A 14,985-nucleotide genomic window follows, 5' to 3' on the forward strand; every position below is an offset into this window, starting at 1 on the left:
CAGAGGAGGGAGGGGGAGGAGGAGGAGGAGGAATCTTTTAAAATCTATTTTATTTTAAAAGCCTGTAGATATAAAATTGGCAGCCCACTCTGAATTAAAACGTCTTAGCCTTCTCTGTTTATATCCTTATTTTGCACACACATGCACACACACGCACACACTCACAAACACACACCTTTTATTTTGTTCTGCCTTTGCCACAGTGTATAAAGCCCTATTGAGACATGTAGGCGTGATGTGTAAACCGGATTAGCAGTATGAAAGAAAGACATACAATGAGCCTGAATTGTTTTACTTCCTTTTCATTTCTCACGCCTATATTTCTAATAAATTTGTTGCTCCAGCAGTGGGTCAAAGAGATTGTGTCGCTCAGCTTTTTTATCTGCAAAGCTCGATGGCAGGGATCATGGAAGTGAATGCCCTGCCTTCTGGCACATGCAAAACTTGAGCTGTATCTTTACACAGACCCGGTGTTGTCCAGGCTGGCTAAAAAAGGTTCAGTGTAACTTTCCTCTCTCAATGCGCATTAACGTCCTGCAAGTGGCAGGGCATTTTGCCAGGAAAAGAATCTGATTTGAAGACTACTTGGGTTTCTAGGGGTAAAGACCCTCGTGGAATATGACAAGGTCTGCTAGGGCTGGAATGTTCTCGTGGTTTTGGACGGAGCGGGCTGTTGCTCCATCCACTGTCTTCCGCAGCTTCCCGTGCGCTCTTGTCCTCCTCTGGCGTCCGCTGCTGCGCGGGAGGAGCCCAGAAGCTTCGGAGACTCCTCTGGAGGCACATTTCCCCGCAGCCCTCCGCAGAACAAAATGCCAGCGCTCCTGGGTTGGTGCTGTAGATCCCTCATTTGCTCCTTTGTGGCGTGCAGAGCAGCTTTCCATTAAAGGAGATCAGGGGTAATTAGCCGCATTATTTTGACAAGTTGGCTCGAGCAGTTCCCTTTCTTCCAGGGCTGACGAGGGGGAGAGGCCGCCCGCCTCCTTCCCCAGGCGCGGGCGCTGAGCGGCGGCGCTGCCCTGCGGAGCGGCTCCCGCTGCGCGCCGCCGCCCCCCGACGGCAGCCCCCGCCGGTCCGGTGGCCAACACGGCACTGCGAGCGGAAAAGGAGAGAGAGGCTCAGGCTGCCCTGCAAAACCCAGTGACTGTGGTCTTATGTCAACGCCAGAATCAGGTGTGCGGGCGGAAGCACAGGGCCGAAGCAGACCTGTGCACTTGTGCGATGCAAACGTGTGACAGACAAAAATTTGAGGGAATAGAAAAAATCTGATTATTTTCCCACAAGTCGGTCTTCTCCCATGATCAGCTCTCTTGAAAACCATACAAAAGGAACCCAAAGTGTCTGCTTTTAATTTCTGTCTTTTCTTTATTAGGGTAATCAGATGCTCCAGCAGTGCAAATGCTTTTGATAGGTGTCTGCAGGTGAAGAGCAACCTGGAAAAAAAAGGTGTTAAAGTAAAATCACTGTAAATATCTGTTACCCATTCTTAACCTCTATTGGATTGATCCCTTACCTGGCTGGAGGAAGTGTGAAGCTCTGCAGTATTGGGGGTTATGAACACAAAGAGAATGTAATTAAGAGGCAGAGCATTACAAAATTAAGCCACTACAACTAAAGTCAAGGCTGAAACTCCTGTACACCAGCCTGGGCTGTCTAGGCATTGAAAGGAACAGGTATGAATGGTAGTAGACTGTAGCCTGTGTACATAAGGAGACAACTTCCCAGGCCTTCACCATAACACACGTCCTAGATTATAAGAAATCTGGGACATCCCTTCAATAGCCCTTGGCGTGGAGGAGCAGTTGCACACTCAGGGCATGTATATCACAGTCAGCAGTGCTTACAAATGTAAATAAGGGCAGATTGATTAGGAACAACATTATTGCCAGGCATGTAGCAAGCAGGCATCGGCTATGAGGCAGATTGGGGGTAGCCACTGCTCTGACCACCCAAGTGGAGACTTACACTGCGATTTCTTCCTTGAGGGGGAAAAAAACCCCAACATACATACACACACCCATCCCAGAAACAAGACCAATTAGATCTCTGCAGTAATTAATCTCTTGTGTATGCTTGAAAAAAAAAAAACAACCCTTTCAGACCACAGGGAGAGAGGGAAGATTAAGACAATGCTTGTTAAATTTGCGTCTTCAGATAGTTTTGGAACCAGCAGTGAGAATGGGGTTTAGGCTACTATGTGAAGGCTAGCAGGCAGGAGGCACATAGGACAGCGCTGGGGGTTCCACGTGCTTGAAGGGACACTCTTCCCTGGTTTTGGAGCCTACTAAGAGGCTGAACCAAAATGCTTCTGTGCCTGTCCCTTCTTCATTCCCCTGCCCTGCTACACAATGAGACTGAACACTTGCAGAAGTAGTGTCACATTGCTTTCTAGCTAGATGGATGGTCACTTTCCCAAGTGGAAACTTGAATTGGAGGTGGCCGACTACATCCCAGGTGCAGGTTTCAGCCTCAAACAGAAAACAGCCTCCAGCTGCAACCGCTTCAGGTTTCTTTTCTCCCATACCTATGCAGCTACGTGTGCCTGCACGACAGCTTGCTTCTCCCAGCAGCTTTCCTGGAGACAGTCCTATGCAGAGCACAGGGCAGGGCCTTCAAGGAGACAAGTCTCCAGGGTGAGAAAAAACTGAGTTGGGACGAAATCAAAAAAATAATAAGACCCCATAGCCGGCGGGTATGGCCTTTGAAAGGCCCTGGCCCTTGGTGCCTTTAGGCTGTCTCACGGAGAGAGCGGTGCCGTGCCGTGAGGTGCGGTGCGGTGCGCAGCTCGCTCCCGCCGGCGGCCCCGACTCCCGGGACGCTGCCAGCCCGCGTTGCCGGCGCCAGGACGGCCCCGCTAAGGGAGGTCGCCAGCCCGCCGAGGGGAAGAGGACGCTTGTAGTGACCAGGGTCTCAGGGGCTTTTGCTCAGGACCACTGCCCCAGGTACATGCACGACGGGGCTGAAGCGAGAGTTGCGCAGTGCTCGCACGTTTGTCGAGCTGGGCACCACACCGGACGGGCTGCACGGGGTGCTCTTCTCACCTCGGGTCCCCATGCCCCTCTCTTCTTCGCTGCATTTATCCCACGCACCATCCAGCTCCCAAACACTACAGCCGTGCTCCTCCGCAGGCGTGCAGAAGCCGTCCTGCAGGAGGGCAGCCGCCCAGAGCGCCTCCCCGGCCTGGGCCGGGGGCGGAGGGGCGGACTGTCCGCTGCCCCCCGCGCCGCTGCGCACGGGTGTCCGCCGCGGCCCGCAGCTGCCTCCGCGGGGAGCCGCGCGCTGCGGACCGGGGCCGGCCCGGGGCTGGGGGGACGCGCGCAGCTCTAGAGGCAGCAATTAATGTCTGATTCTCAATGAAGAGAGACGCGGAGAAGCGGTGCCAAAAAAGTAAACAATCGCGTGTAGTTCAAGAAATGTTTAGCGCGGCCAGGCAGGCTGCGTTTCATGGACTTTTACACTAAAAACATTAGAACTGGCTTTCCTCAGGTTTCATTTCAAGAATGAGCCCTAAGCTGAAACAGCTAGCTTCAGCGAGGCTTTAAATCCCTTAAGTGTTAAATTTTCATTGTGTTTTTCTAACTGGACGGAGTGGTTTTCTTGCAAGGAACTATGTCTCCTCTTTAGTTAAAAAGAGAGAGGGAGAAAAATCTGGCACTTTCTACCGCAGTATCCACCACCCTGTCATTATTCCTGCAAGCCTGGGAATTCAGCTCGGACCTCCCAGTATCTGTTGCAGCTCGAGGCCAAGGTGCCTCTAAAAGGATTTTCTTTTAAGGCCTTTAGAAATCGTTTAATGCTGCTTTTTCTTCATTTCCCTCTATTTTTATTGAAAGGGAAAAATCTATTTCTGTATGTCCCTGGCGAGAAAGTTCCGCGCGTGTATTTGCAAGTATCCCGTGCGGAGGTGGTGGGGGGGGTGGGGGGGGGGGGGCGGGGGGGAAAGGCTCTTGAAAAGAAAACGAAGAAGAAAGGGGGAGAAGGCATTCCTTAATGGAAGTATTGCATGCAAAGAAGACTGGATCTCTTTAAGGCTCCCCCTGAAGCTGGAGATGCACACACAAGGGTTGCCGGCCTGGGTGGTCTCTCTACTTTGGTGAGCTGTTGCTAAGCAGCTAATAATAGTCATGTTTGCTGAGTAATTTCTGCCCTCCCCGAGCCAATCACCTCGCAGAAACCCAAGCCATCTGACAGCCCCGGGGGCGGGCTCTCAGCCCCTTCTTTTTTTTTTCCTCCCTCTCTCGCTCTCTCTCCACTCATACTCCCCCCCACCCCCCCCCACCCCTCCTCCTCTTTATCCAAATGGAGAGAGTCCTTTTTTTCTTCTTCATCTCATCTCTGGAGCCGAGGGGCTGCAGCTCGGTGCTGCCGCGCACACACCGGGGGAGAGCGCCAGGCAGCCGCCCGCCCGCCGCCGCGGCGGGGCCAACCGCGGAACCCCGCCGGCCCCGCGGCCCGCGGGAAGCACCCCGGCGCTGAAGCAGGATGGTGCAGCGCGGCGAGGCAGCCCAGCAGAAGCAGGAGCAGCCGCGGCCCGCCGCGCCGCCGCCCCGCCGCCGTCGCTGAGCGCCGCCGCGGACAGCGGCTTCCCGGAGGCAGCGGCGGCCGGCCGGAGTAGGCGATTTCAACGGGAGCGGAGGATAGCGCGGCGGCGGCCGGGGGATCCCGGGGGTCGCGCCCGCCCTCGCCGGGCGCGGGGAGCGGCCGCCTGCAGCTCGGGGTCCACGCGCGATGTGGCAATGGGAGGCGCGGGGAGCGACTCGGCCGGAGCGGCCGCGGCGGCAGCCGCCGCCCCGCGCCCCCGCGTGAGGCGGCCGCGCCGCAGCAGCCCCAGCAGCAGCCCCGGCGGCGGCGGCGGCAGCCGCGGCGGCAGCAGCCCCCCGCAGCAGCAGCATCAGCCCGCGGCCCGCAGCGCCGCCAGCCCCCCGCGGCCCCGCCGCGCCCCCGGGGCCCCGGGCCCCGCCGCGGCAGCGCCAGCGGCAGCTCTCCCGTCCCGCCGGCGGCGGCAACATGGCCTCGGCCGGTAACGCGTCGGAGCCGGAGACCAGCAGCAGCGCGGGGCGGCGGAGGCCACCCTGGCCGGGCGGCGAGAATCGGCGGCGGGAGGCGGCGAAGGACTGGAGGGAATCGGAGCGCCGCGGCGCCCGACCGGGAGTATCTGCAGCGGCCAAGCTACTGCGATGCGGCTTTCGCCTTGGAGCAGATTTCAAAGGTGCATTCAATCTCTCACTCTTTTTTCCAGAGATACACGCTAGTGGTAGTACTGCTTTTTCCGCGGGGGAGGAGGAGGGAGGTGGGGAGGTGGTGTGTTTTCTCGCGGGGGTGGAAGGAGGAGATGGAAACGAAACGGCCACCAATAAAATGCTGGGAAAAAGAGAGGGACGTCTGTGACTCTTCAGTGCGGGAGAGAGTGCCCCTCCTTCCCTCCCTGCTCGCCTGTGCCTGCCCTGGTGCGTGCCTGTGCTGCAGAGCACTTCTCCTCCTAAACTTCCCGAAATAGCCTCAGCTCGGTCCCGGCCTGCCCATGGCTAGCCCCAAGCCCGCTCTCCCGCTCCCCCTCTCTGCTTCCTTTCTGTTTCTCCATCCCCTTGGAGCGCCCTGCGACCTCGGCAACACCCGCTCCCGGCCGGAACGGGGGAGAAACCGGCCGGCCGGTTTCTTGGCAGAAGTTGGGCTTTTGTGAAGTTTTCCGCCGAGCGCCGAGACGGCGACTGCCCTCGGAGAACGGGGTCCCCCAGCAAAGAAGGCAGCGGTTTTCTCCCTTGCCCGGCGGTCGGAGGGGGAGCGAGGGCCGTAAACAAATTGGCACCTTAACCCTACCGCGCCGGTCCAAGCGGACGACTGGAGGTGCCGGCGCGGGCGGGGCGGGGGGATGGCCCCGGCCGCCAATCTCCGCCGGCCAAAAAATGTTCAAAGTAAACAATCCCCAAAAGCTGCCTTGCTGCCAGGGATGGTTTCACTTCAGGGAGCGGATTTCTAGGCTTTGTAAGAAGAGGGAAAGGAGGAGGAAAAAAAAAAAAAATCCATGTGGCTGCCCTCTTCCGTTCACAAATATTGTCGTAACTTACAGATGGCTGCTCTACTTCCTAATTCAGATCACACAGCGTCTCCAAACTCTATGGAAATGAATTACTGCAGATCTTACAGCGCTGCTCACCACGTGGGTCTTGCCTCAGCCCCTGCTAGGATCTGGGAGTGGGGGAAACGGCCACTGCTACCCACTGTCTGTCACACAATCCCCCCACCTCTCCTTCCCAGCCATTCTGGGGTTCCAAGTAGAACAGGAAAAGGGACTTCTCATTCTTGTGGTTGTTGAGGTTCATCGGAAGTGGTTCCTGCTTCCCTGGGGCCATAGGTTTCCCCAGCGCGAATGCTTTGCAGCCCGAGCTGGTGCCGGTGCCTCGGGCCAGACAAGAGTGTGGTGATGGGCAGCACAGGCGAGGGCCCGGGGACCGACGCGGTGTTGTCACCCCCCAAACCCGCGTGTTGGTCTGGGGAAAGAACGGCTACCAACAGGTACACCTTGACCCCGTGTTCGTGCTCGAGGGTGGCTGCTCGGCAGGGCCGCCGGGTAAAGGGCCCTGCCGGAAGGATGCCTGTTTGAGCTGCTCGCGGCGCTCCATCCTTCCTCCGGGGACTGCGCCCCGAGGGACACGAGCTGTCCCGCTCGTGGGAGGGCTGAGGGGCTCTCCCCACTTCTGCCGGCTGCCGCAGCCCCCAACTACTGACCTCTTCTTGCTTTTCAGGGGGGAAGGCGACGGGACGGAAAGCGCCGCTGTGGCTGCGAGCAAAGTTTCAGAGACTGTTGTTTAAACTGGGCTGTTACATTCAGAAAAACTGCGGGAAGTTTTTGGTTGTCGGCCTCCTGATATTTGGGGCTTTCGCTGTAGGATTAAGGGCAGCTAATCTCGAGACCAACGTGGAGGAGCTGTGGGTGGAAGGTAAGTCCCGGGGGTACCCCTGTTTTCTGTTGCCGGCCGGGTAGGGCAGCTCGGCATGCCCAGGAGGAGCGGCCGCCGGCGGGGAAGGCGGGCCCTGCGCTGGGGCGCGCAGCCCCGGGCGGCGCGTACTACTCCTCCGCCCGCGGGGGGCCGCGGCGGCCCGGCCGTGCATTCGGCGGAGGGCCACCGGGACAGCCCGTCTCTAGCCGCCCGTGCTCTCGCCTCTGAGCCGCGTCGCAGTGCGGGCGAACTGCGGGCGACGGGTTTCCGCGTCCCCGCCGGCGGTGGGAAGTGGCCGCGCTGCCGGCAGGCGTCCCCTCCGCCATTTTGGGAGTGCGCGCGGCCGCGGCGGGGGAGGGGCGGGCGGCGGGGCGGGAGCCTGTGTGTGGTCCCGGGCTTGGACAGCTTTCAGCTGGGGGGGGGCGCGGGCCTCGGCGCTGGAAAAAAAAGGAAAATAGGAAAGAGGAGAGAGAGAGAGTAAGGGCGAAAAAACAACCCCACAACCAAAACCAGACGCCCTCCGAAAAAAAAAAATAACAAAAAGAACCCCCCACAAAAGACGCAAAAACCCACGACGGAGCCCGGAGCGGGGTAGCCAGCCGGGCGGGGCACCCGCGCTGAGAGGCATGGCTCCAGGCTGCCGCGGGTTTGGGGTTTAGGTGTAATTCCTGCTGGAGTGTTTTTTTCTTTTTTCTTTTTTTTTTTTTTTTAAATCTTTTTCTCGCTTCCCCCCCCCCCCCCCCCCCCCCTTTTATTTTTGTCTTGGGGCAAAGTACTATTTATTAAAGATCACATTTCCCCGTTAGCTGCTGGGTCGATGTGGAAACAGAGTTCCTTGACTGCAGCAATTACTACTCTAGGTTTATGTCAAAGTAGCTTGCAGCAGAATTTGGCTTATAAAAGTTAATATGGGAGGCTGCATAAATAATCATTACTAAATAGCTCTCTGTCCGTGTATGTGTGGAAAAGCTAGTGCTGAGTGGAAACAAAGTCGGTGCCTGTTCTGAAGGTGGTCTGTCCTGCCCGAGGTGAATTAGAGCGTATAGGGTAGGAGTCCGTCTTTGCAGATTTGGTGTCACGATGGGATTCGCGGGTCATTTAGTAAGTGATAGTTTTTTTCTGTTGTGGAAAATAATGGCCTCTTTTTGGTCCATGTAGTGTAGTCCAAGGAGCCCAAAATACAATTCTGCTTGAGAAACAGAACAAGGCACTACTGGGTCCCATCTGTAGGCAGATGTGCAGTCAGAGTTTGCACTAGTCACTAGCTACAGTACCTTATATACTAATGAAAATTACTGTGAATCTTGTTTTTCTTCACTGTTAGTTTTTTTCCAAACTCACTGTGAGGTTTTTGTGGAGAGTTTTTTATCAGTTTTTGCTCTTAGGTATTTTGTTTCTGCTTTTCTGTGTTAGGTAAATTAATATGTGGCTGCAGCTCCATCCCCATGCTCTGCTGACATTTATTATCCTGATGTTACTGGTGGTCATGTGCTTGGAATGGTGATCTTATTCAATTAATGACACCTGCTTTTTGTAGCCTTGTAATACCAAGATGATACTTGCTGATCATGCCTCAGTGACTGGCCTGGCAGTAAAGATGCAGTTCTCAAGGAAAATAAATAGGATCTGCAAAAGAGTTGCTTGGTTCAATAGCTGTGCTGGCCTCTTCTCATGTCATTATTGTTATGGGGAAGGGGTGGGAAGAAGTCCCTAGTACAGAATCTAGTGGAAATTGATCTCTGAGGTTTTTATAGCCAAGATAAATTCATAATGCAGCTAGTTTGACAGTTAACCTATGTAATTTCATATCCATTTAGTTTCATTTTTTCATTACAAAGAAGTTAAAATTCTGCATTTAGAAATAAACCCTTGCATTTCAAAACTAGCCAGCAAAGGCTAGCAGATTAAGGTGAAATAAAATATTCTAGATTTAATTTAAATTAATTTCTGGTTTTCCTATTCTAGCACAATATGATCATTCACATAAAAGAGCTTGCTAAAATGTGCTTTCTTGATAGAAACTCTGTACATGTCCTGCTCATAAACCAGGGTGTTACACAATTAAACCTAACAGATAGCAGTGCCATATTTTTGTTGCTAAACTACAAACAAGAGTACAGATTGAGAGTTTGAGATAGAACATACAGGAAGAGATAGCATACAAAATGCCATTCTTCCTATGCAGAAGTGCAAAGCAGCACCAAACTTGTTCTTCTGCACTTACATGCAACTGGTCCTAACAGCTTTAAAGTACACTCCATGGAGGTTGGCACATTAAGGGACTCTTCAGCTCAAAGTTTCTTAGAGCAGAAGGTGAATTGTTCTGTTTGTTAAGGCTGTCTCACTTTACCTTTTACCTTTAGTTTACTGAGAGTTTGGATGAACTAGGCAGTTCTGGCCAAATATAGAATCATAGGATTGTTTAAGTTGAAAAAGACTTATAATATCATCAGATCTAAGTGCTAACCCAGCACCTCTGTGTTCACCACTGAACCATGTCCTTAAATGTCACATCTAAACACCTTTCAAATACCTCCAGGGATGGTAATTCAGGGGCAGCCTGTTCCAGCACTTAACAGTCCTGTCTGTGAAGAAATTTTTTTACTATCCAGTCTAAACCTCCATTACCTCTCATCGTGTCACTTGTTGCCTACATCCTTTATTCAGGTAGCTGTGCAGAGAGATGAGGCCCTCCCAAGGGTGCTCTTCTCCAGGCTAAATTACCCCAGCTCCTCAGCTGCTCCTCATAGGGCTCATGCTCCATTGCTCTTCTCCGGACTCGCTCCAGCACCTCAGTGTCTTTCTTGTGGCGAGGGGCCCAAACCTGAACACAGAATTCAAGGTGTGGCCTTACCAGCGCCGAGTACAGGGGGACAGTCACTGCCTCCCATCATGGCCACTATTGCTGATACAGGCCATGATGCCATTGGCCTTCTTGGTCACCTGGGCACAGATGGCTCATGCTCAGCACCCCCAGGTTTTTTTCTTGGGGTAGCTTTCCAGAAACTCTTCCCCCCGCCCCAGTCTGTAGTCCTGCATGGAGTTGTTGTGACCCAAGGCCAGGACACTTTTTATGGTGAAAATGGTATGAACCTCATAACCTTGGCCTTGACCCATTGATCCAGCCTGTCCAGATCCCTCTTCAGAGCTTTCCTGTCCTCCTGCAGATTGACGCTCCCACCCAGCTTGGTGATATCTGGGAACTGACTGAGGGGACACTTGAACCCCTCATCCAAATAATCAATAGAAATACTAAACAGGACTTGTCCCATCACTGATCTCTGGGGAGCCCCTCCAGTGACTGGCCACCAACAGGATGTAACTCACTCTGGGCCTGGCCATCCAGCTAGTTCTTAACCCAGCAAACAGTGCACCTGTCCAAACCATGAGCAACCAGTATCTCCAGGACAGTGCTGTAGGAAACAGTGTTAAAGGCATTATTAAAGTTAGACAGTAGACAATATCCATAGCCTTTCCCTCATCCACTAAGTTGTAGAAGAAGATGAGGTTGGTCAGGCAGCACCTGTCTTTCACAACCCCATTCTGGCTAGGCCTGATCCCTGGACTGTCTTGTATGTGCTGTGTAGATTCATATATTTCAAGTAACAGTTTTGATCTGCTGAAACTTTTTACAATTATTACTGCTGAAGAAATTGGCAGCATTTACTTAAAGAGGCAAATTTGATATGGTGTGTTTCTGAATACCATGGAACATAAAACAGCACTAAAGTTTGCTGGAAGTAAATTGCTGCTTTAAAACCATAACAGAATTAATTAACAAAGAGTGAACTTTGAATGAGTTTTAAGATCATGCACATTCCAAGCTGAGTGATTAATAGTCAGAGCCTGCAGATGTTATGGCTGAAATATTTACATAGGTTTAGAAGCTCACCTGGTAGGCAAACTTTCTGAGAGACATCTTCAAAACATCATTCTTTCAGATTTCCTGTAGTAGTCTTCCTCTTTTGGAATTTATGCTAACCTTGGCCTTCTCTGAGTCTTCTATCAAAGTGGCCTTCCTCTCAGTTTGTTTCTTGGAACTAAGTGTTATAGAGTAACTTTTTGGAGGGGGGCTCTTTTAAACATAGTACTTTTCTGGCTGCTGTTCAGGATACTTCAGTTATTACTCTGTGTCCCACAGTGGCTCTGTCTGTGTTGCTGTCTTGTAGACTTACTCTCAGTTATCTTTGCCTGTATAAAAGATAAACCTGTATCTTCTCAGCACATGAACAGATCTATCATCCTTGTGTGCATAACTTGCTGCTGGAGTGTGGGCTTGTCTGCTCGGGCAGACAAATTCTAGACTGGCATTTTAATGGCAGTTCTGTTACTCAGCTTGAATTGAGCTGCTGTATGTGGGTGTCCATGCATCCTGGAGTTGTGGAGACTGTTTAGAATCTTTATACATTATACAGAGAGAGAGAGAAAAAAGGCTTTGCATTGATTTCCTCAGTGACTGAATTTTTGTTGGACACGTGTGCTTTTAGAATCGTCCATTCATAGCTAGAGAGTGCTCTGGGTGGAAATCATGCTCATAACTGCTTATGTTTATTTGCTTCCACTCTTAATAGGCAGTCTAAGACCCAGTGTGTCAACAGCAGTCACACATGTAAATTCACAGCTTCTGCTTCTGAAAGAAGGTAGTTTTGTGGCTTCAGAGAAGGTTCTGTTAAACAAAGCTTGAAATTTGGCTACTGCAATGGTAGTAATTTGGCTACTGTAAATGGTGTTAATTGGAGCAGCTTATAACGGGAGAGATGGTCTAGTCTTGTGCTGTGATAATCCATTTCATGTTACCATTCTCTTGGTATTTTTTTCTCCTCGCTTTTTTCATTAGTTTTCTTCCTTATGTGGTCAAAGATCATGCTGTTCTTTCCTTCCTTTTTTGCTTTCTTTACTTTTTGCACTAGATGAAGCTCAGTCAAATTATTCCCTCCTTAAGTAGCCCTCTTCATGAAGCTTTGCGAAGCTTTGTGAGCTTGAACCGAACTCTAACATGCAAAGCTCCTTCTTTAAGCCAGTGTGAAGGAAGAGGGTGGATGATACAAATAGGTAGGACATCCTGCAGGGAATGCCTCAGAAGCTGCATAGTTCAGTTCAGGTATGTGGAACAAAGTGAATGTGTTCTAATTGTAAGTGAATTAGGACTGAGTATGTACAGCAGAAATACTTTGTAAGTCAAGATTTGAGCTATGTGTAGTATTATTTCCTTTTTCTCTTAAGGGACAAAAATCAGGTTGCTCTATTGTACTTATGGCTGACCCTTCTTAAAATATGTTAATCTACCCATGCAACTTAAGAATGAGGTGAAAATGAAGGAAGTGTGTGAGTGATGCAGGAACCACTATTTCCACAGATTCTCAGTTTTCTTAACCCATCAAGATTAAGTGCAGGAGAGAAAAGTTGTTCTTAAGTTCTGCCTAAAGGCACCAGTTAACTTCACACTAGTATTCTTTAGAGAAGCAAGAAAGTATAGTAACAGAACAGATCTGCAGACCAAATCTGTGTGAATTTGTTTTTTCAAGGAGACAAATTTATGTGAGTGGGCTGAAGAAACATGTTTGCTTTGAGTACAGTTAGTGGGACTTGACCCAGTCAAGTACAATTCCTTTCTCCCACAAACATAATCATTTGTGGACAGAAGCAGGGGAGTACTGTTTCAGATGTGCTTGCTCCTGCATCACCACATGTCATGGTATAGATGACAGAAGTTACTCTGCTCTTCAGACTGTCACAATGGATGTTGGCAGACTCCGTGGCAGTCAAGACATTGTTTCTGATCACATCACCAAATTCATTTAGTTTCCTGTGAATGAGGTGGCATAAGAGTTTACTTATCCTTGAATGCTGTCTTACACTGTTATGCATTCCTCAGCACATATTGAAAGTTCATTGGAAGGTGTTTATCTCCCCCCCCCCCCGAAAATTTCCAAGCCACTCTTCTGTCTGACTTCAGCAAGATTATTTATTACATTTCTTTTTTTGCCCACACGAGAGCTGAAGGATGGTCATCTGAGCAACATGCTTATTTTAGTATTTACTGATAAAGCACAAAAGTATTTCATGCTACTGTTTTGAAAAATAACATCAAATTGTAATATTTCCATTGTATTTGTGGGTAAAAATATCAGGGCAGTGGGTGTTACATTCCTTTGAATTTGAACTCCCTCTTTTTCTGTGTATTGAAAGTTATTAGGAAAAGCTGTTTAAAGGTTTACATATAGGGATGTTTATTTGATTGTCATCTTTCAAGAGCCTGCTATTAAGTTCAAAATCACTGGAGGCCTCTGTTAAGTTCCATCTTGAGAGGCATCCACATAATTGCTTGGACTTGGTGCTCCTTGATGAAAAGTTTGTACGTAAAAAAATCCCATCAGCTTCAGTACATAAAATTCCTCTTATCTGTAAGAGTTTTAATGAAGGTATTGCCTGTGACCATTCTTTGGCCATTAAAAAGATAGAGGGTGAAATCCTGAATTCACTGAATGGTGGCAAAACTCGGGATGAGTTTAGTGTGACCAGGCCTTATCCATGTACAAAGCCAGAGTAGACTAACTTTGCCCATGTGTTAACCTTTTCAGAGATGGTAAAGAGAAGCTCCTTCTCTAGAATTAGCACCCCTCTAAGCTTTAAGTGCATTGTTGCATGGTTCTTTCTGCCTTTCAGGCTTCAGAGTCATTTAATTTAGTCAAGGCTGGAGAAAATTAATCATCATTGTTATTTCCAAACTTAACAGTGTTGCCAATGCCCTGCCAGAATGTGCCCTACAGATCATTGTTTGGAAGGGTCTATTTCTTTCTCTGCTGGAATGTGTATTTAAACCGGGCAGCGCGTTGGCTATGCCATTGTCCTCCTCTTCTGAGTTATGAGTGTCATCTTGTGCTCTGGGGATTTTGCTTCTTATGAACAGGGTTTGAAGGCATTTCTGTAGTTCTGGGGAGCTTGCAGATTTTGGTACAGAAGTCCTGGAGTGAAATAGAATAGTTGAGAGCAACATTGCTTTATTGTTATTCCCCATGCTGCTGTTGCTGAGCAGGAAGAGGGGAAGCATAGGTAAGCAAAGGCGCTAGCTAACTCAGCTGGTAGGGCTGGCTGCTGCTGAAATTGTGGTGCTATATGGATATGGTGGTGAGTGGTTTGGGGCCAACTTACTACTAGCTATTGCCACCTGCTAAGTGGCCTGGTTTTATGTTTACTTGCTTGTTTTCCTAGAGAACTGGCCTTCCTTTCTCATTATTCATCAGCAGTTAGTGGGTTCAGGAAAGAACGAACTCTAAAAGCTGTGGATGCTCAAGCTTGCTTTCAGTATAGAATGCATTAAGGTAAACCCAAGCTGCTCACCCTGAATCTAGTTTGTTTTGGGTTTTTTGTGTGGTTTTTTTTTGTTTTTTTTGTTTTTTGTTTTTTTGGGGGGTTTTTTTGGGTTTTTTTTTGTGGCAAGAGGTCCAAGCCCTGTCATTACATAATATTTTTGGTGGTTCCCCAGAAAGTCATAATATGATATAGTATATGCATGTAACAGTTTTTGACCACTCAAAATTTGAAGACTGTTGCATCCATGTGAACGTTGCACTTGCACATAACTGTTAGGAGGCTCCAAAATATGACAGCTTCCAGATGTATGAACCGACTGATCCCTTTGTTTAGATTATGCACCACAGCTGATGCCTAGATTAGTGCTGGCTGGACAAAGCTATGGAAGATTTGTCTGGTTTCCATAATGCCATGTTTATATTTCAGTTGGATTTTTCCTTCAAAATTGACCTCCCTATGACCTATTGGAGCTCTGTCCACTAGGATCCTGGTTTTAATGTGTCTGCAACTACTTTCCTTTTGGTGTCTAATGGAACATGTTCTCATTTTCACACTCCTGGACTATTATGCACAATCTTTTAAACTTAGCTATGAATTACCTGCTTCAACCTATAGGCACTCAGGTAGAACCATGCTTGTGAAGTTCTTTGCCCCACAGCTAGCTTTTTTTCTGATTGGTTAAAACAGTGTTTTTGTTATAGAGCTTGTCAGGCAGTTACTTGTCAGGTGTTTTCTC

At 49.8% G+C, this 14,985-nt stretch overlaps 1 protein-coding gene across 1 annotated transcript in view; it reads left to right on the plus strand.

Annotated features, from left to right (window-relative positions):
* The first annotated feature begins 6,494 nt into the window (after window positions 1-6,494).
* PTCH1 (patched 1) overlaps window positions 6,495-14,985 on the plus strand; it is a 65,883-nt gene continuing 57,392 nt past the window's right edge. Inside the window, exon 1 of the mRNA XM_058826558.1 lies at window positions 6,495-6,935. The gene's annotated coding sequence lies outside the window, so the exon portion shown is untranslated. The remainder of the gene's footprint in view (window positions 6,936-14,985) is intronic.

Source organism: Poecile atricapillus, chromosome Z (assembly GCF_030490865.1).
Source record: "Poecile atricapillus isolate bPoeAtr1 chromosome Z, bPoeAtr1.hap1, whole genome shotgun sequence".
NCBI classification, from domain to species: domain Eukaryota; kingdom Metazoa; phylum Chordata; class Aves; order Passeriformes; family Paridae; genus Poecile; species Poecile atricapillus.